General features: G+C 39.9%; 1 protein-coding gene across 1 annotated transcript in view; it reads right to left on the bottom strand.

Moving 5' to 3' along the window:
* LOC124780818 (sorting nexin-29) overlaps nt 1-18418 on the bottom strand; it is a 182118-nt gene that overhangs the window by 34337 nt on the left and 129363 nt on the right.

The following is an 18418-nucleotide window of genomic DNA, read 5'->3' as shown; positions in this document are numbered from 1 at the left end:
CGACAAGCAATTCGATGCTGGCACCCTGATTTGTGACATTTTCAGGACTTGTTCTTACTATATAATAATTCAAGACCCCATAGTGCGCTTTATCTGTTACCAAGTATCTGGCTGGACATTCTGCTATTGCCATCCCACACCTGTTATATACGCCCAACCTCCTGCCTTGCGATTTTTTCTTGTTTCTACGAGCGAAAAGGTGACTGAAAGGAAATAATCAAGCATTGCAGACATCCAACAGGTTGTGACAAATGAGCTTACAAGCATCGCAGTTGAAAATTTCCCTGCGTGCTTCCAAGATCTCCAGAAACGTTGGCAACTGTGTTAGACAGCCAAGAGGACTATTTCAGAAGGAGCTGGAATCATTATGTGGTCTATTTTTTTTTTCTTTTTTTTTAAAAAAAGAAAAACCTGTCTTAGAACTTTTCTGACAAAGGGAGTATTTACAGATAGCCACTTATTTTTTAAAGTGAACTTTAAGTATCGGTTCATTCCTTGTCATGCAAACATTTTCAAGACACTTCCGGAGAAACAGAATCACATTGAATAATTAATATTCATAATAGGGATATCAACAACTCATTGGCGCAGGGTGTGATTCATAACTGTCTTTGGGCTTTGTTCTGCCAACTCAACACTGACATTCATGAAAGGCTCAATCATGCTGTTTCTGTTCCAGCATATCGACAAGCACCGGCACGAAGATGAAGACCACAAGAGCAACGAAGGTGGTGAGAAGACATCATCTTATTTGTAGTAAAAACTATTAATGTGATTTGCTTGAATTGTTGCGAGAACGCAGTATCCTTTAGAAACCCTACAAGAGGCGAGTGGGCAAGATCCTGGTTTCTACAAGGTTTGAAGTTTTCCATCAATGTAATAAATAATAACAATAATAATATAAAATGAGATGCATACTAAAAGGTATTTTCTAATCAGACTGAATGCTGAAAGGCCCTGTCAGTCATATTATATTTATAATTTTTGAAAACAAAGATTTCATTTAAGGAGACAGTTGCTGCCCTACATCTGCTTGTGAGCTGTTAAAATACATGTGGATCACACCTGAAAGTACCATGTTCATGCGTTGTCACACTGCATATAAAACAAAAAATCGTGGAGTTATACACATGAAACTAAGTGTATGTTTCTTTCTCTACTCTTTGTGCCAGATGCATGCATCCACTATAAGACAATATTTACTTTTGAAAACCATAAAATACGAAAGGACTAACAATAATATTTCAATTGGTTATTTGTAAAATTTAAAATTTTAGTAAAAGTCGTTAAAGCAATAAAACCATATTTAGGAACAGAGTAAGGTTTTTACTATGAGTGAGACAAAGGAGCAATCCTTATAGTACACACTTTCAACAGCTGTTGGCGTTGCACTCCTGGCTTCTAGATGTTTACATCACTGCCCGTAAGTTTAGAAGAGATGACAACGGAATGGACGACAAGGGTTGCATTCTACTGTAGCTTGCTGGTGCTCTTTTTACAACTGTGAGGTGTGTTTATATTTTCTTGGCAGATGCTAGTAAGTGCTGGGATATCCTGGACAGTAAGCGGAGCACTCAGTCGCAGGGCAGCCTCAGCATCAGCTGAAGCATATATATATATATATATATATATATATATATATATATGATGCAATGACTCCCAAAACTTAATAACTGCGCTGTAAATATTAAGATATGCATCTGTTGCAAACTCATTCTGCCCATTGAGGAATTTGTCTGGTTTCTTCTGTTTTGTAATGTAAATCTTCAGTGCTTCTAAAACATCTAACCATGTATTTTTTTCCAACTCTATGTAAAATTCTTAGTTGCTCCTCAATGCTACCAATAATGTGTCCCTCCCTTCACAAATAAAAGCCTAATGCCTTCTTACTGCTAACATAAGTGTGCTCTTTACATATCAAGTCAAAGAACCTGTGTGACTAGCTGATATAGACTTTTTCACAGTCATAGCGTGGTATTTTGTAGACCCCAGATTCCCCCTATTTATTACTGTTATGTGGCAAGTTATGATGATTCACGTTTTTGTATTATTTGATGTGAATGTGATTTTAAACTCCATTTCTCCTGAATAAGTGCCAATTCTATCTGATGTTTTGCCTACGATTTCACGGGGCGTACTTGAACTTAACAGATAATGTTCGTACATGTAGTTCATTTATCTTCTTTACATTCTTTTTAATATTGTTGTGTATGGTTATATTTTCAGGTCATATTCATTTGCAATGGGGACCTGTCTTAATATTCCATGTTCTTTTTTCTCTTATGCTGCACGCAATGGAAGCCATATTATTCTATGAATCAGAGTGGATGATTGGAATGGGCATTGCTAATTATGTCTGTACATGCTAGCTTCCTAAACATCTGAAATACATGTCAACAATATTATGAAAAGGACAGATTGCTGCTCACCATAAAGCTGGCACACTGAGTTGCGATGTGTCACCTTTACCATTTCCCATAGCAATTCCATCAACTTGTGTGTAACATTTACTGTTAAACAAAAAATTGTCATTCGGCAGAACAAACTTTAATATTTCTATCAGTTCTACAACTGCTGCTTGGCCTAGGTATTTACTACATAGCAGATTTATTTTTATAATATCTAAGGCTTTGTCAATAGGAACATTTGTATAAGGTTTCTCAATATACGATGATGTGAAAGAAGCACAATCTGGTATCTCAGCGTCTTATTTCCTGGACTAAGGCCACACAGTTTTTAATATCACAGTATTGTTCATGAACAAATTTCACTTTCAATATTTTGTTGGGCTCCCTATTAATTTTATATGTAAGGCAGTCTTTGGTATTAACAACTGGCGTGATTAATCTCTCTTTTTACACAGTTTAATTTCCCTCAGGACAGATGTACAGGCAATCATAATCTTCACATAACTTATCTGAAAACAGAAAAATCAAATTATCTATCTTCTGCTTTAGCTTTTTCTGGAATCTCTTGGTCGCGTCCTTTTTTTCTTCTATAATGTAATTCTTCTTAATGAATTTGTAACCATTATTGTGAACTAACACAGCTATGTTCCCCTTGCCTGCCCTAATAACAAGAACTTTAAGATTATATTTAGTTTTGGAATAACTTTATCCTCAGTGTCTTCTTTTTGTGAAAGATTTAGCGGCCTTTCTAAGAACTTTTTGCTTTTGGCCACTGTTGTTAACTGTTCACATCTACTCAAATTTACCACCTCACCTGCCATTTTAACCTCAGCTACCATATTTTTAACTGTAAATCTGTCTTGCATTTTCCTTATATTATACTGTAAACCTTTCGTAAACATAGGCTTCAGCGGCCGTTGTCACAGTCAATGAAATTCTTAACATTTTGGTGACTATTGCAAGCTGCCTTCCTCAGGTGTATTGCTAACTAACCAATAGTAATACACCCTGAGAAAGGCATCTTGCAATAGTCGCTGATACGTCGGAATTTTATAGTTGACAATGCGGTGTCAAACCCAGAAGAATTTTATTGACTTGTAAACCTTTGTTTAAAAACGTGTCCTTTGCCACTGTTTAACATTGTAGTAGAAAAATTTTCAACATGTTTAAAATATTTGTGGACTTCATACTCTTTACTTTTTTCCTGCCTGTTCCTGTTAGAATGTAAATTTTTAAATTTATTTTTAAGTCCCCTTTTAATTAAAACTAGTCCCTGATGGATGTGATCCTAAATCATCATCCACACTGTCAGAAAACTGTGCTGGTAAAATTATACAACTTTGCGGTAGGTGCCCCCTCATTTTTTCACTTGTGTACAATCCACACGTATTTTAATAGCACTTTACTTAGCTTACAATCAAAGCTTGAAAAAATATTGTTACTTGCTCAAAGGTTTTAATATATACTTCTTTTGAAACTTCCTGGCAGATTAAAACTGTGTGCCCGACTGAGACTCGAACTCGGGACCTTTGCCATTCGCGGGCAAGCGCTCTACCAACTGAGCTACCGAAGCACGACACACACCCGGTACCCACAGCTTTACTTCTGCCAGTATCTCGTCTCCTACCTTCCAAACTGCAAGGTTCGCAGGAGAACTTCTGTAAAGTTTGGAAGGTAGGAGACGAGATACTGGCAGAAGTAAAGCTGTGGGTACCGGGCGTCAGTCGTGCTTTGGTAGCTCAGTTGGTAGAGCACTTGCCCGCGAAAGGCAAAGGTCCCGAGTTCGAGTCTCGGTCGGGCACACAGTTTTAATCTGCCAGGAAGTTTCATATCAGCGCACACTCCGCTGCAGAGTGAAAATCTCATTCTATACTTCTTTTCTTTGTAGCATTTGAAGATGGCCACTGTGGCCAAAACCAGCAATGACTATCACATAAAAACATGATTACATCAAACAATATTTTAAAAAAGCTTTATTATCTATTTGGTTATCAGTGGAATGGGCTGCTAGCCCTATATTGGGGCCATAATGTTGTAACGAAATTAAAAACATAACAGTAGGTAATAACCAGTGGGTATATCAGAAACTTCATTCAAAGGTAGTAGATGATGATGAAAATAAAACAGTGATGTGGTTTGCACGATTAAAGAATTCAGTAATGGCTGATAAGAAGTAGAGATGGACCAGAAAAGAGGATGGAGTTTATCTGGGTGGTGGCAGGTGGTGATAACTGAAGACGGGGGGAGCAGTAGAGAGAATGGGCCAGGACGTATGGATGGGTGGAGGGATGTAGTGCCTAGTAAGAAATCAGATCTAATGTTTATAGGGAAAAATGCATGTTTAAGAGTCGAATAATAAAATGACTGTACTCTCATTTGTGTGTTAGTATTGACTAAAGACGAGGGATAGTAGATATCCTTGGGTAACAGAAGTGTGATATACTTGAGGGTAATATTATGGAAATGGAAGAGGACGTAGATGAAGATTAAATGGGAGATGTGTAATGAGGGTTTTTTTTTTTTTTTTTTTTTTTTTTTTTTTTTTTTTTTTGGGGGGGGGGGGGGGGGGTACAGCTACAATGGTCATTAGCACCCAGACTAAGTTAGGAATGCACTGTGAGGCACAAGGTTAAAATAGCAACTAAAAGGGACAACACTATAAAAGACATATTAACAGGCAAGGGATTAAAAGAAAACAGCATAATCAAATGCCCTCAGACAGGTTTGTCGAGTGGATAAAACGAAGAACGCGAGCAGCTGCTCCTGGGTCATCCCCTAAAATGGCATCCAGAGTACATGGCAGGCCCAGATCAACGCGCAGTGTATTAAAATGCGGACAGGACGTTAGAATGTGGCATTCCGTCAGCAATTGCCCACATGGGCAGAACGGCGCCAGCACAGCCGTCAGCATGGCGATGGCTGAACTGGCAGTGTCCAATTTGTAACCGGGCCAAAACGACCTCCTCCCACTGAGAAGGGCGTGAAGAGGTCGTCCAAGCCGTGGGAAGAGGTTTCAAGGCCCGAAGCTTGTTGTTCGCAAGTGTAGCCCAATCGGCATGCCACAGCGATAAAATGCGCTGACAAATGACCCTGCTAAAATCAGATGAAGGCATACACCAAGAAGCTGTCCGAGGCTGGAGGACCGCAGCCTTGGCCACGGCACCTGCAGCTTCGTTCCCAGGGATACCGACATGGCCAGGAACCCACATAAAGGTAACAGGAGAACTGTCATCCACCAGCTGCTGAAGAGAGCGTTGGATCCAGTGCACGAAAGGGTGAACCGGGTACAGATCACTGAGGCTCTGGATGGCGCTCAGGGAATCAGAGCAGATGACATAAGCAGAATGTCGGTGGCGGCGGATGTAAAGAACAGCCTGGTAGAGGGCAAATAGCTCAGCTGTGGAGACTGAATGGCCATGGAGCCGGTATTTGAAACTGTGTGCCCCAACAATAAAAGAACGCCTGACACTATCATTGTTCTTAGAGCCATCTGTATAAATGAAGATCATATTAATGAACTTCGGACGAAGTTCGACAAACCGGGATCGGTATACCGAAACTGGGGTTGTAACGAGAATTATACATATAATAATTTTTTTCTTTATGAGTTTAGATAAATTAATAATAGCAATGTGTTGAATTTCTTTTTCGATTCTTTTCGTGTCATGTTAAAGAAACTTGAGCAACTTTTGAAACGAATATTATTATTTATGTTAGATTTCAAATAATGTGGTAATCAAAGGAAGATGTATTTAATGTTAAAACTATTGTAAGATGTGAAAATTGTAATTTATACACTTGGTCCATACGTAGGTAATGCATTAGGATATGTGTAGTAGAAAACCTGTGGTGAATACCCTACCTGTAGGGGAGCGGGAAAAGGTGGAGGCAGGCGAGGCGGGAAAACGCACACTGGCGCGGTTCGGCACAACGGGCTCAGTAACACAGTCGGAGGCGAGCAACAGTCGGAGGCAAGCAACAGTCGGAAGTACACGTACTGTACCGAGGAGGCTACCCAGGAAAAGTGGATTCCATTGAGCCTCGGATGAACCGATTCCGACGACTACTTGGCATGGCTATATTCTGAGGCACAAAATTGGAAAAATTACGACGCTAAGAAGATGGAAAGTGCCGATGTTGTGTGAGCTTTAGCCGTGCTTGTATGTGTGCCGTGCTGTCCGCTATCTCGCTGCCCGCCATCCGCCGCACCGACTTGCACAGGTCAAACATTTATTTCATCTTTAGAAGTGTATCTGTGTGGACCAGTGTCGAAACTGTTTCTAACGATTCAATAATAACGTGACTTTTACCAGAATTGTTTTAGCCATGACTTATCCTGATCACTGACCTAGACAGGATCCTTACCTCGTATTGTGCAATCCGAGTATCCTAAACAGAAAGTTTAATGTTTGTGTTAATGAAAATTATCAGCAGATTAATCTATGCCTTAAAGGAATCGATAGTTCTGTGTGCTGTTGCAAATGTTGATACAGAACAAAAGAGTTTTTTTTTTTAATTGAGTTAGCGATGTTATTTAATAATTTGAGACAGAAATAATGACAGTTAAATAATTCAGAAGTGAGACAAAAGAGTAGCTATCCAGAGATTGATAAATTTTGTGTGTTAATTTGCCTTCAGTACTTAACAGTTTCAGTATAACCACTATAACAGTTTCAGCCCCCCCCCCCCCCCCCCCCATTTTTTCTCTTATCCATTCGTTAAAACCTTGATGTGTACTGATCAGATTTGACCAGTAAAGCTAAATTCTATATTATACCTAAGTGTATTAGTGTTTTTCCATCTTTAATAGTGACATTGTATATGTGCTTTCAAAACTGCTAATTATAGGGTAATCTATGCCCGATTTCAGTCTGATCAATATACAAAATGTAGTTCGTAGTAATCATTGCTGTGGGGTGTTGTGTAAATTTAGTTTGTCTAAATTAGTACAAAAAGAGAAAACTTTAGTTCAGTGGATTTTTCGGGTTCCAAACTTTGTCATATAACGCATCATTACTACGTGTTACTATGCTAGTACCTGCACCCACTTGTACTAGGAAAAACTCACTAATTGCCTAAGTAGGCTGGCGACTGGATTGTTAATTATAGGTAGCACCTACTGTGAGTACTTCTTGTCCATGCGAAAGAGCAATTATACTTTACATTTGCCTGATGCATCACTGTAGTTATTGACTGAGAATAAGTCCGATCTTGCTTCTATTAGGTACACGCGGTCAACTAACGTACTAAAATCCTTGTTTATAAGGTGAAGCCCGTGAACTTATTACAGTACAGGCTTTATATAGCTAACCTACGTCCGATTAGGGCGGTAGTGTTACAAGTGGCTTCCCGGTGACAGGACATCCATCTGTTGTCGGTTACAAATTAATGTAAATACCGAACAGTGGATGTTCAGTGGCACGAATTACAATAAAGTTTAGTAAAAGAAACTGCAGTGTGAGCCAAGTATAATAGTGTGGTGTAGTTGGCATTTAGTATGGACAGAAACGTAGACGGGGTAGGTGCGCCAAGCGAAATGGAGAATGCGGCTGGCAGTAGCCGGAGTTTACGCGGCCAGATAACAGATGGCGTTAGCGAAAGACAGTTGGCGTACATACGATACCACGAACACGTCAATGAACAGATTGAAAGGTTGAGATTGCCTCGGACACAACAAGGGACAAAACAGGAAGCAGAGGGTGACTTTGTAGATGATAGTGGGTATGTGAATGAATCCACTGACATGTTTGATTCACCACAGATAAAGAAAGAACCGAAAGAAACTTTTGAAGTAGAATCGGAACACACCGATTCCGTAGAACAAAACAGTGTGAAAATTTTAAGCATAAACGATTTATTTGAACAATTAACCAAACAAATTTCAGGACAGAGTGAGCAGATCAAAACACATGTTGATCAGCAGCTCAAAACACAGGGACACCAGCTCAAAACGCAAAATGAGCAGCTTAAAACACACGTTGACGAGCAGCTCAAAACACAGGTGGATCACATTAAAGCACAGGTCGAAGGACAGGGAATTAAAATTAGTACACAAATAGAACAAGTAGAACAAAAAGTGGGTAATTTAAATTCTGTGGTAAATACTCTGAAATTTGAAATTGATGTTATTAACAAAAATATGGATACTATGCAGGAGGAAATTGGAAACATTAATAGTAGATTCGAGGTTGAAATTCTCAACATCCAAGAGAAAGTAGAACCTCTGGTTGAAAATAAGGTAGACGAAAAAGTTTTCGGTCTTAAAACTGAGATCGTAAGCGAATATCAACACGGGATATCACAATTGAAAAAGGTAGTTTTGGACACTGAAAGTGATTTAAGTAAAAAAGTATCCGGATGTGTTCAAAATTGTGAACAAAATACTACGAAAATTCAAGGCAGAATTTTCGATCTGGAGAGCAAAATTAAAGATAGGCCTGGTGTTGTCTGTAATGGCACACCAATTACGAAGCTGCTAGAAGGCGAGGAACGCTTCGAAACAGCCAAGAAACATAACGGGTGGCATCCGTTAGATTTTATCAAAAATTGCGAGAGAGTATTTCCTGAGTACTTGTCTGATCAGGAAAAGATAAACGTAGTAATTAGCGCCTTAGCGGGTGATGCTAAGCGCTGGGGAATAAATTTAAATACCGAACAAATGACGTTCGAGGAATTTAGGCAGAGATTTACGGAAGAATATTGGTCTGAACAAAAGCAGGACCGTTTATGGTGGGAGTTCATCATGGCCAAACAGCATGATAACAGGGGCAGGAACTCTTTGAAAGATTTCTGCGAGTATTGGTACCGGAAATTAACGCATTTAAGAGGTCGAAGATCAGATTCAGAAATTATCTGGGAGTTATATAAAAAACTTCCAGAAGATTCAAAGAGGTATGTAGGAAGCAATCATCGCAGCTTCCAAGCATTTCTTGAAAGAGTCGAAGACGAAGATCATTGGCGCGAAAGTCGTGCCAATTATCAAAATTTTGGTAACCATAATAACCGACGTAATGACGAACGAAATGACGGCGATGGATTTCGCGTCAATATAATACAAAGACAAAGAGGTAGAGGAAGAGGTAGAGGAAATAATTCAGGTCGCGGTAGAGGGTATACCGCGCAAAACAATAACGACGCGGGAAACTAATTTCCGCAAACGTTGCGGGCCAAACGGAAGCGGACAATACATACCGGCCCCGATTCAAGAAAAGATACCGGACCGACCATAATGTAATGAGACAGGCTAGGGACGAGCATGGAACGCCGCGACGTGTTGTGGCGAAACAAGCGTCAGGTGCGAGCCAGAATGAATCATCGCTGCCACACAGAGCGCTACATGTTAACAGGCGAGTGGAGCATCAGAGGGCAACGGCCCAGCCTAGCCGAACATCTGTTCGGAAAGAAGCCGCTAGCAATACGGCAGCAGTAGGTACAAACGTAGCAGTCAGAGCTAATGAAAATTTTACGAGTGATAATTCCGTGGCAAAGGAAACAATAAATGAGACTGTGCGTACACAGAGAGGTGCGGTTAGCAGTGTTTGCAATGAGGTAAAAGGCGATAATGAATTAGCAGAAGTTACTGATTGGCGTGTGCAGATTGACGATCTGTACAAGGGCCTAAAGCAATGTGAGTGGGAGGATTTTAAAAGGGAGTATGAGGCGCAGAAATTAGTTGGTGGAAAGAGAGATAGTAGGGACGTCCATAAAGTGACGTGGCCCAAAATTGAAGAGGGGAGAATAAATAGCGCCGCGCAAAGTACGCGTGCCGCCAATAGGATGAAGGTTAATGATAGGAAGGATTTGGAGGATGAAATCCTCAGCATTGACGAAGAAATAACTTCTGCTAACAGTCCGCCAATAGTACAAGCTGCTACCGAGAGGCACCGTGTAGAAGGGGTAGATGATTACCTGAAAGTAATTAAAGTCCACGAGGATTACACCGAATATGAAGTCACAGTGGATGTGAATAAAGCTGAGGATGAGGCCGTTTTGCCAAAAGAGGAGATTGAATTAAAATCTAAACCTGACGACAATACAGAGGAAGAACTTAGTGCCTGTCTCAGAAAAGCTTTTATGTTAGAACCTGAAAGCGATCCGGAATGGTCGGATTCCGACGATAGTTCAGATGATGAAAGATACGCAAATACAGACGAAAATGAATGTACTAACTCTCCCTATTGTGCAAAAGTAGCGTACTTAAGTGAATCTGATGTTGAGGAAGAGAGTAGTGATGAATCTAGTGAAGATGAATTTTCAGGTGTAAAGGAAAATGAATATACTTTTACTGAAAGAGGGTATCAGAAAATCAGTGAAAATAATAGGGATGCAGTTAATTGCGGTATTGTACCTAAGGATGAAGAAACTTCAAAGCAAAATCCAGACGTTGAAACAGAACAAAGAAAGAAAGAGCCACCGGACGACTCAGGGTTTATTTCGCGAAGAGTTCTGGTAATTAATGACTTTGAACTCCCGGAACCCAAGAAACCGCCAGATATATGTGAAGTGAATGTTAAAAGCATATCTTGGGACGATGTCATTGTCGACCCGGATTTGCTCAAGGAAGACCACGGTAATGAAAAACATTCGACGGTTAAACAAACTATAATACCAATTGAAATTTATAACGTGGAATTGCAAGTACTTCTTGATACTGGGTCTCAGATAAGTGCAATTTCTCAGTCATTTTTCGAACATATTTGTGATAAGCCTGGGCTAGTAATTATGTCAGTGACAGGTGTAAAAATTGTTGGTGCAACTGGTAAGGCTAGCAAGCCGGTAAAGAACCAGATTTTGGTTGAATTTAGTATAAAAGGACAAAACTTTGAACATGATTTCTTGGTTGTGCCAGACTTGAGTACTGAAATGATTTTGGGGATAGATTGGTTGGATAAAGAAAAGGTTATTATTGACTGTAGCCAGGGAGTGATCAAAATAAATAGTACATTTAGGAATTTGGAATTAAATTTTGAGGAAAGTGGGAAAGTGTTTGATTCAGAAATCGATTCTTTGTTGTTGGAGATCGGCCAAGGGAATGATGGGTTGACAAACAAGTACGAGGTGTACCATGTCCAGAGAATATTAAATGAGAGTGACGAGCAGGGGCAGGAATTTAAGGGAATGGTGGAAAATTTAGAGGGAATATCTCCCGAACAGAAAGCAGAATTACTTGAAATTTTAGATAGTAACCGCCCCGTATTTTCGGACAAACCTGGCCTAGTTAAGAATTTTGAATACCAGATTGAGACCATAGAGCATAAACCTTTCTTCGTAAGACCGTTTTCGATACCCATATCAAAGAGGCAGGCTGTTCAAGTGGAAATAGATAAAATGATAGAGTGGGGGGTAATTGAACGAAGTAGCAGCGAGTATAATAGTCCCCTTATCATAGTGAACAAAAGGGATGGGGGAGTGAGAGTAGTTATCGACGCCAGGACTTTGAACAAAATTGTAAAGAAGGAAATAGACAGACCTGAAAATCTGGACGAAATGCTCCAAAAATTTTATAACTTGAAGTATTTAACCAATCTGGATATGACAGCCAGATACTGGCAAATCCCATTAAGTAAAGAATCCCGTAAATATACCGCTTTTCTATTCGCTGGGAAATGCTATCAGTATAAAGTAGTGCCGTTTGGGCTTAGCACTTCTGTGGCAGTATTTATTAGGGCACTGGACTTTGTGTTAGGGAGAGAACTGAGTTCCTGGCTAACCATTTATGTAGACGATTTACTGATTGCTACAGAAGCATGGCAAGAGCATTGCGAGTTGTTGCGGAAAGTTTTTGTTGCTCTACAAGCAGGGGGCATGGCACTTAAGTGGAAGAAATGTGAGTTTGTGAAATCGGAAATAAAGTTTCTGGGGCACATTATTACTACAAACGGCATTGGCAAGGATCCGGAAAAGTTAAGTGCAATATCAGGATGTCCGGCTCCTAGAAATAGAAAACAGTTGAAAGCCTTTTTAGGTTTATGTGGGTTCTATAGAAAGTTCGTCAAGGGGCAAGTTTTTAATAGTCCTCATCTGAATAATTTACTTAAGAAAAATAGTGCTTTTGTGTGGACTGAAGGGTGCATGAGAGATTTTGAAGAATTGAAGAACGAACTTTTGAATGACAATATTTTGCATCACCCCATACTATCAGAACCTTTCCATATGAGTACTGACAGCAGTGCTTATGGAATTGGAATAGAAGTTTTCCAAGAAATCTGTAATGACAAAGAAATCGAACACAGGACTATCGCATTTGCAAGTAGAACTCTAACAAAATACGAGAGGAACTACACTATTTCGGAAAAGGAAGCTTTAGCCATTATATGGGGGCTAAAGAAATTTAGAAATTATCTGTGGGGCCATAAGCTCATCATATATACTGACCACAAAGCTTTAACTTTTCTTAAAGATTGCCGTTTACTTAATGGTAGGCTGACTCGTTGGGCTTTGTACCTACAACAATTTGATTACGATATTTGCTATGTTAAAGGTACTGAGAATTATGTGGCAGATGCTTTATCTCGATTGCCTAATGGTATGAGTGAAGTGCCAAATGAAAATGGTGAAGAGGGTACTTTTCAGATAAGGTATATGAAAGAGGTTTCAGGAAAGAGAAAAATTGAGCAGATATGTAAAAATATGAGATACCATCAGAATGAGGATTCAACCTGGAAATCAGTGAAGGTAAATTTTGACAGTGTACAGTATCCTCAAATTAAGAAATATTACAAAATTTATAAAGGCATTTTATATAGGAGGAAAGATTTAGCCACTGAGGAATGGAGAGTATGTTGGCCACACCAGTTTGATACCGAGGTCATAGATTATTTTCATTTAGCATTGGGGCATAGTGGGCCAAAGAAATGTTTGGATAAATTGAATAATGTAGTAGTGATTACTGGTAGTATAAGTAAGAAGGTAAAGGAACGAATTAAGTCATGTGATGTCTGTCAAAAAGCCAAAGCGCCGAACAAAACTAGTAAGGGACCAATGCAAAGTACGTTGCCTGAAGACACCCTAGACTTATTATCGGTAGATTTATATGGTCCCCTCCCAAAGACTTCGGGGAATTGTGCATATATTTTGGTGATATTGGAAGTATTTTCAAAATTTGTGAAATTATACCCCTTGAAAAAAGCAACAGCAAAAGCTGTATTTAATAGGATGGTCGAATACTTTAGGACCATCGGGAAACCCAAAGCAGTACTATCTGACAATGGACCCCAGTTCATATCCAAAATTTGGAAAGAAGGAATGGAGAGAAATGGTGTGGAGGTTAAATATATCTCAGCTTATCATCCTGCTAGCAACCCAGTTGAAAGGTACATGCGAGAAATCGGGAGATTGTGTAGAACATACTGCAGTCACAATCATAGAGCCTGGGGCAGGTTTATATCGGATTTTGAGAATGTCATGAACACATTACATCATGAAACTACAGGATTTCCACCGGAAGAAATTTTGTTAGGCAGAAGTAGTAAAAGTTTAATTGAAGAAAAACTAGAGTTTCCACCTTGTACAAGTTTGGGATTGGATCAAAAGAAAGAATTGGTGATAAAAAGGGCAAAGCAAAAAAGCTGAATCTAGATCTAAAAGACACAATAAAAGTTTAAAAGTTTCAAAATTTAAAATTGGAGATTATGTTCTTTTAAAAACCCACGAAAAGTCTAGTGAACTAAACCATGAAATTTCAAAATTTAAATATATTTATAATGGACCATATATAATACAGAATATTCCACACGACAATGCTTACTACCTGATCTACCCAAAATCCAAAAGACCTTTAGGTGTAAGAAATATTGTGGACCTGAAACTGTATGTTCCTAGGAACGAGTAAATGTGCTGTATCTTATGCTGAACCCAAGTTATTCTACATGTATCTAATCTTTGTAAATGTCTGTATACCCTTGAAAGTGTGCTAATGTAGTTATGTGAGTTTCAGATTACCAATTGTACTGTAACTGTAAAAATGTATGGAGAAAAGGACTGAAAAGAAAGGATAAATGCTATCAGCCAGATAAAAGATGGGACTGTCAAAATGAAAATGGGCAGTGAATGAACCATAATATGAAGGACTGCCAAATACCAATGAGGGCAGATAAATAATCGATGGAAAATTGTAAATGTGATCCAGGAAATGTCACAATATGAAGTGAAAAGGACTGCCCAAATCCGCATAATAGGCAGCAAATATGTGTAATTAAATTTCTGAATATATGTGTGTGTGTTTCGTTTAGTAAGTAAGAAAATGGACTGCTATGCAAAGCAAGCAGCGACAAATTATCTTATAGTGTATACAAAATATGAAATTGTTTTTGTAGTTAAATGTTTGTATTCCAGAATTTTAAATTATTTCCTTGAGAAATTTAGAAAAAGTGAGTAAATTGCTATTTCAGTGATGTTATGATGGGAAGTTGGACTGTGCAAAAGGCACTTGAGTAAATGACAAGTAGTTATTCTTGAAGTGTTTAAAAAGTGTAAACCTATATACAGTGAGTAAAAGGAAATATGTAGTGTAAATCGTTTTGGACATTTAAGTGAAAATTCAGAACCACTGTATAATTGTAAGATTTAGTGTTCCCATAAAATTTGGACTTAAGAAAATTTTATGGAAACAGGGGCATGTGTAACGAGAATTATACATATAATAATTTTTTTCTTTATGAGTTTAGATAAATTAATAATAGCAATGTGTTGAATTTCTTTTTCGATTCTTTTCGTGTCATGTTAAAGAAACTGTGAGCAACTTTTGAAACGAATATTATTATTTATGTTAGATTTCAAATAATGTGGTAATCAAAGGAAGGTGTATTTAATGTTAAAACTATTGTAAGATGTGAAAATTGTAATTTATACACTTGGTCCATACGTAGGTAATGCATTAGGATATGTGTAGTAGAAAACCTGTGGTGAATACCCTACCTGTAGGGGAGCGGGAAAAGGTGGAGGCAGGCGAGGCGGGAAAACGCACACTGGCGCGGTTCGGCACAACGGGCTCAGTAACACAGTCGGAGGCGAGCAACAGTCGGAGGCGAGCAACAGTCGGAAGTACACGTACTGTACCGAGGAGGCTACCCAGGAAAAGTGGATTCCATTGAGCCTCGGATGAACCGATTCCGACGACTACTTGGCATGGCTATATTCTGAGGCACAAAATTGGAAAAATTACGACGCTAAGAAGATGGAAAGTGCCGATGTTGTGTGAGCTTTAGCCGTGCTTGTATGTGTGCCGTGCTGTCCGCTATCTCGCTGCCCGCCATCCGCCGCACCGACTTGCACAGGTCAAACATTTATTTCATCTTTAGAAGTGTATCTGTGTGGACCAGTGTCGAAACTGTTTCTAACGATTCAATAATAACGTGACTTTTACCAGAATTGTTTTAGCCATGACTTATCCTGATCACTGACCTAGACAGGATCCTTACCTCGTATTGTGCAATCCGAGTATCCTAAACAGAAAGTTTAATGTTTGTGTTAATGAAAATTATCAGCAGATTAATCTATGCCTTAAAGGAATCGATAGTTCTGTGTGCTGTTGCAAATGTTGATACAGAACAAAAGAGTTTTTTTTTTTTAATTGAGTTGGCGATGTTATTTAATTAATTTGAGACAGAAATAATGACAGTTAAATAATTCAGAAGTGAGACAAAAGAGTAGTTATCCAGAGATTGATAAATTTTGTGTGTTAATTTGCCTTCAGTACTTAACAGTTTCAGTATAACCACTATAACAGTTTCAGCCCCCCCCCCCCCCCCCCCATTTTTTCTCTTATCCATTCGTTAAAACCTTGATGTGTACTGATCAGATTTGACCAGTAAAGCTAAATTCTATATTATACCTAAGTGTATTAGTGTTTTTCCATCTTTAATAGTGACATTGTATATGTGCTTTCAAAACTGCTAATTATAGGGTAATCTATGCCCGATTTCAGTCTGATCAATATACAAAATGTAGTTCGTAGTAATCATTGCTGTGGGGTGTTGTGTAAATTTAGTTTGTCTAAATTAGTACAAAAAGAGAAAACTTTAGTTCAGTGGATTTTTCGGGTTCCAAACTTTGTCATATAACGCATCATTACTACGTGTTACTATGCTAGTACCTGCACCCACTTGTACTAGGAAAAACTCACTAATTGCCTAAGTAGGCTGGCGACCGGATTGTTAATTATAGGTAGCACCTACTGTGAGTACTTATTGTCCATGCGAAAGAGCAATTATACTTTACATTTGCCTGATGCATCACTGTAGTTATTGACTGAGAATAAGTCCGATCTTGCTTCTATTAGGTACACGCGGTCAACTAACGTACTAAAATCCTTGTTTATAAGGTGAAGCCCGTGAACTTATTACAGTACAGGCTTTATATAGCTAACCTACGTCCGATTAGGGCGGTAGTGTTACAGGGTAACCTCCTTTGGGAGCGAGCTGAGGTCAAGGTGAACGCGAACCTGAGCGTGGAGCCAAGGTGGCATTTGGCTCTCACCCACTCAAAAGGTTGCAGGGAGTGAAAAATCAAGGTGCTGAATGAGGCGACGAAAGCGAACTCTAGGGGGTAGCAGGGGAGATACATGTAACCCGTATTGACGGTCGAGACAGTCTTCAAAAAAGGAACGATAAGACGGGTGGTCGGGCATTGACAATAGCTGACAGGCGTACCGACAAAGCAGTATATCACGCCGGTAGGTTAGTGGCAATTCACTGGCTTCAGCACGAAGACTTTCGACGGGACTAGTATAGAACGCTCCGATCGCAAGACGTAGCACCCGATGGTGTATAGAGTTGAGGCGGCGTAAGATGGACGGCCGTGCAGAGGAGTATACGAGGCTCCCATAATCCAGCTTTCAGCAAATGATCGACCGATATAGGCGAAGTAGGACGGTTCGATCCGCACCCCACAGGGTACTGCTGAGAACACGGAGGACATTTAGAGAACGGGTACAACAGGCAGCCAAATATGACACATGTGGAGACCAGCTGAGTTTCCTGTCAAATGTAAGACCTAAAAATGTTGTTGTCTCCACGAATTTGAGAGCAACGGGACCGAGATGTAAGGACGGTGGGAGAAACTCTTTGTAGCGCCAGAAGTTAATACAGACCGTCTTCTTGGCAGAAAAACTGAAGCCATTGGCGACACTCCAGGAGTAAAGACGGTCAAGACAACGCTGAAGACAGTGCTCCAGGAAACATGTATGTTGCGCGCTGCAATAGAGGCAATCCATTATTGGATTGATGGCTATGGCGAAGAGAGCAACACTCAAAACTGAGCCCTGTGACACCCCACTCTCCTGGCGAAAGGTGTTGGACAGGACAGAACCCACACGTACCCTGAACTGTCGATCCATTAAAAAGGCACGAAGAAAAAGAGGGAGGCGACCGTGAAGGCCCCAGGTATGCATGGTGTGGAGAATGCCCGCCCTCCAACAGGTGTCGTAAGCCTTCTCCAAATCAAAGAACACAGCCACGGTCGGGCGCTTCCGCAAGAAGTTATTCATAATGAAGGTCGACGGGAACCAGATGGTCAACGACAGAGCGGCGCCTACGAAATCCACATTGTACATTGGTAAGTAGACGTTGAGATTCAAGCAGCCAAACCAAATGAGAGTTAACAATTCGTTCCATCACCTTACAGACACAGCTGGTAAGGGAGATCGGTCGATAACTGGAAGGCAAGTACTTGTCCTTTCCCGGCTTAGGAATCAGGACAACAATAGATTCGCACCAGCATGTGGGAACACGATTCTCAATCCAGGTGCAGTTATAAGTACGAAGAAGAAAACCTTTACCTGCAGGAGAAAGGTTCTTCAGCATCTGAATATGAATAGAATCACGCCCTGGAGTGCAGGACCGTGACCAGGTAAGTGCATTTTCAAGTTCCCGCATGGTGAATGGGGCATTATAACTTTCACGATTCGAGGAGTGGAAGTTAGGTTGTCTTGCCTCCTCTGCCTGTTTTCGGGGGAGGAAGGCAGGGTGGTAATGAGCGGAGCTCGAAACCTCTGTGATAAAGCGGCCGAAGGC

Source organism: Schistocerca piceifrons, chromosome 1 (genome assembly GCF_021461385.2).
Source record: "Schistocerca piceifrons isolate TAMUIC-IGC-003096 chromosome 1, iqSchPice1.1, whole genome shotgun sequence".
NCBI lineage: Eukaryota > Metazoa > Arthropoda > Insecta > Orthoptera > Acrididae > Schistocerca > Schistocerca piceifrons.
Note: the sequence above shows the minus strand (reverse complement) of the source record. Positions and strands in the feature narration are given on the sequence as shown.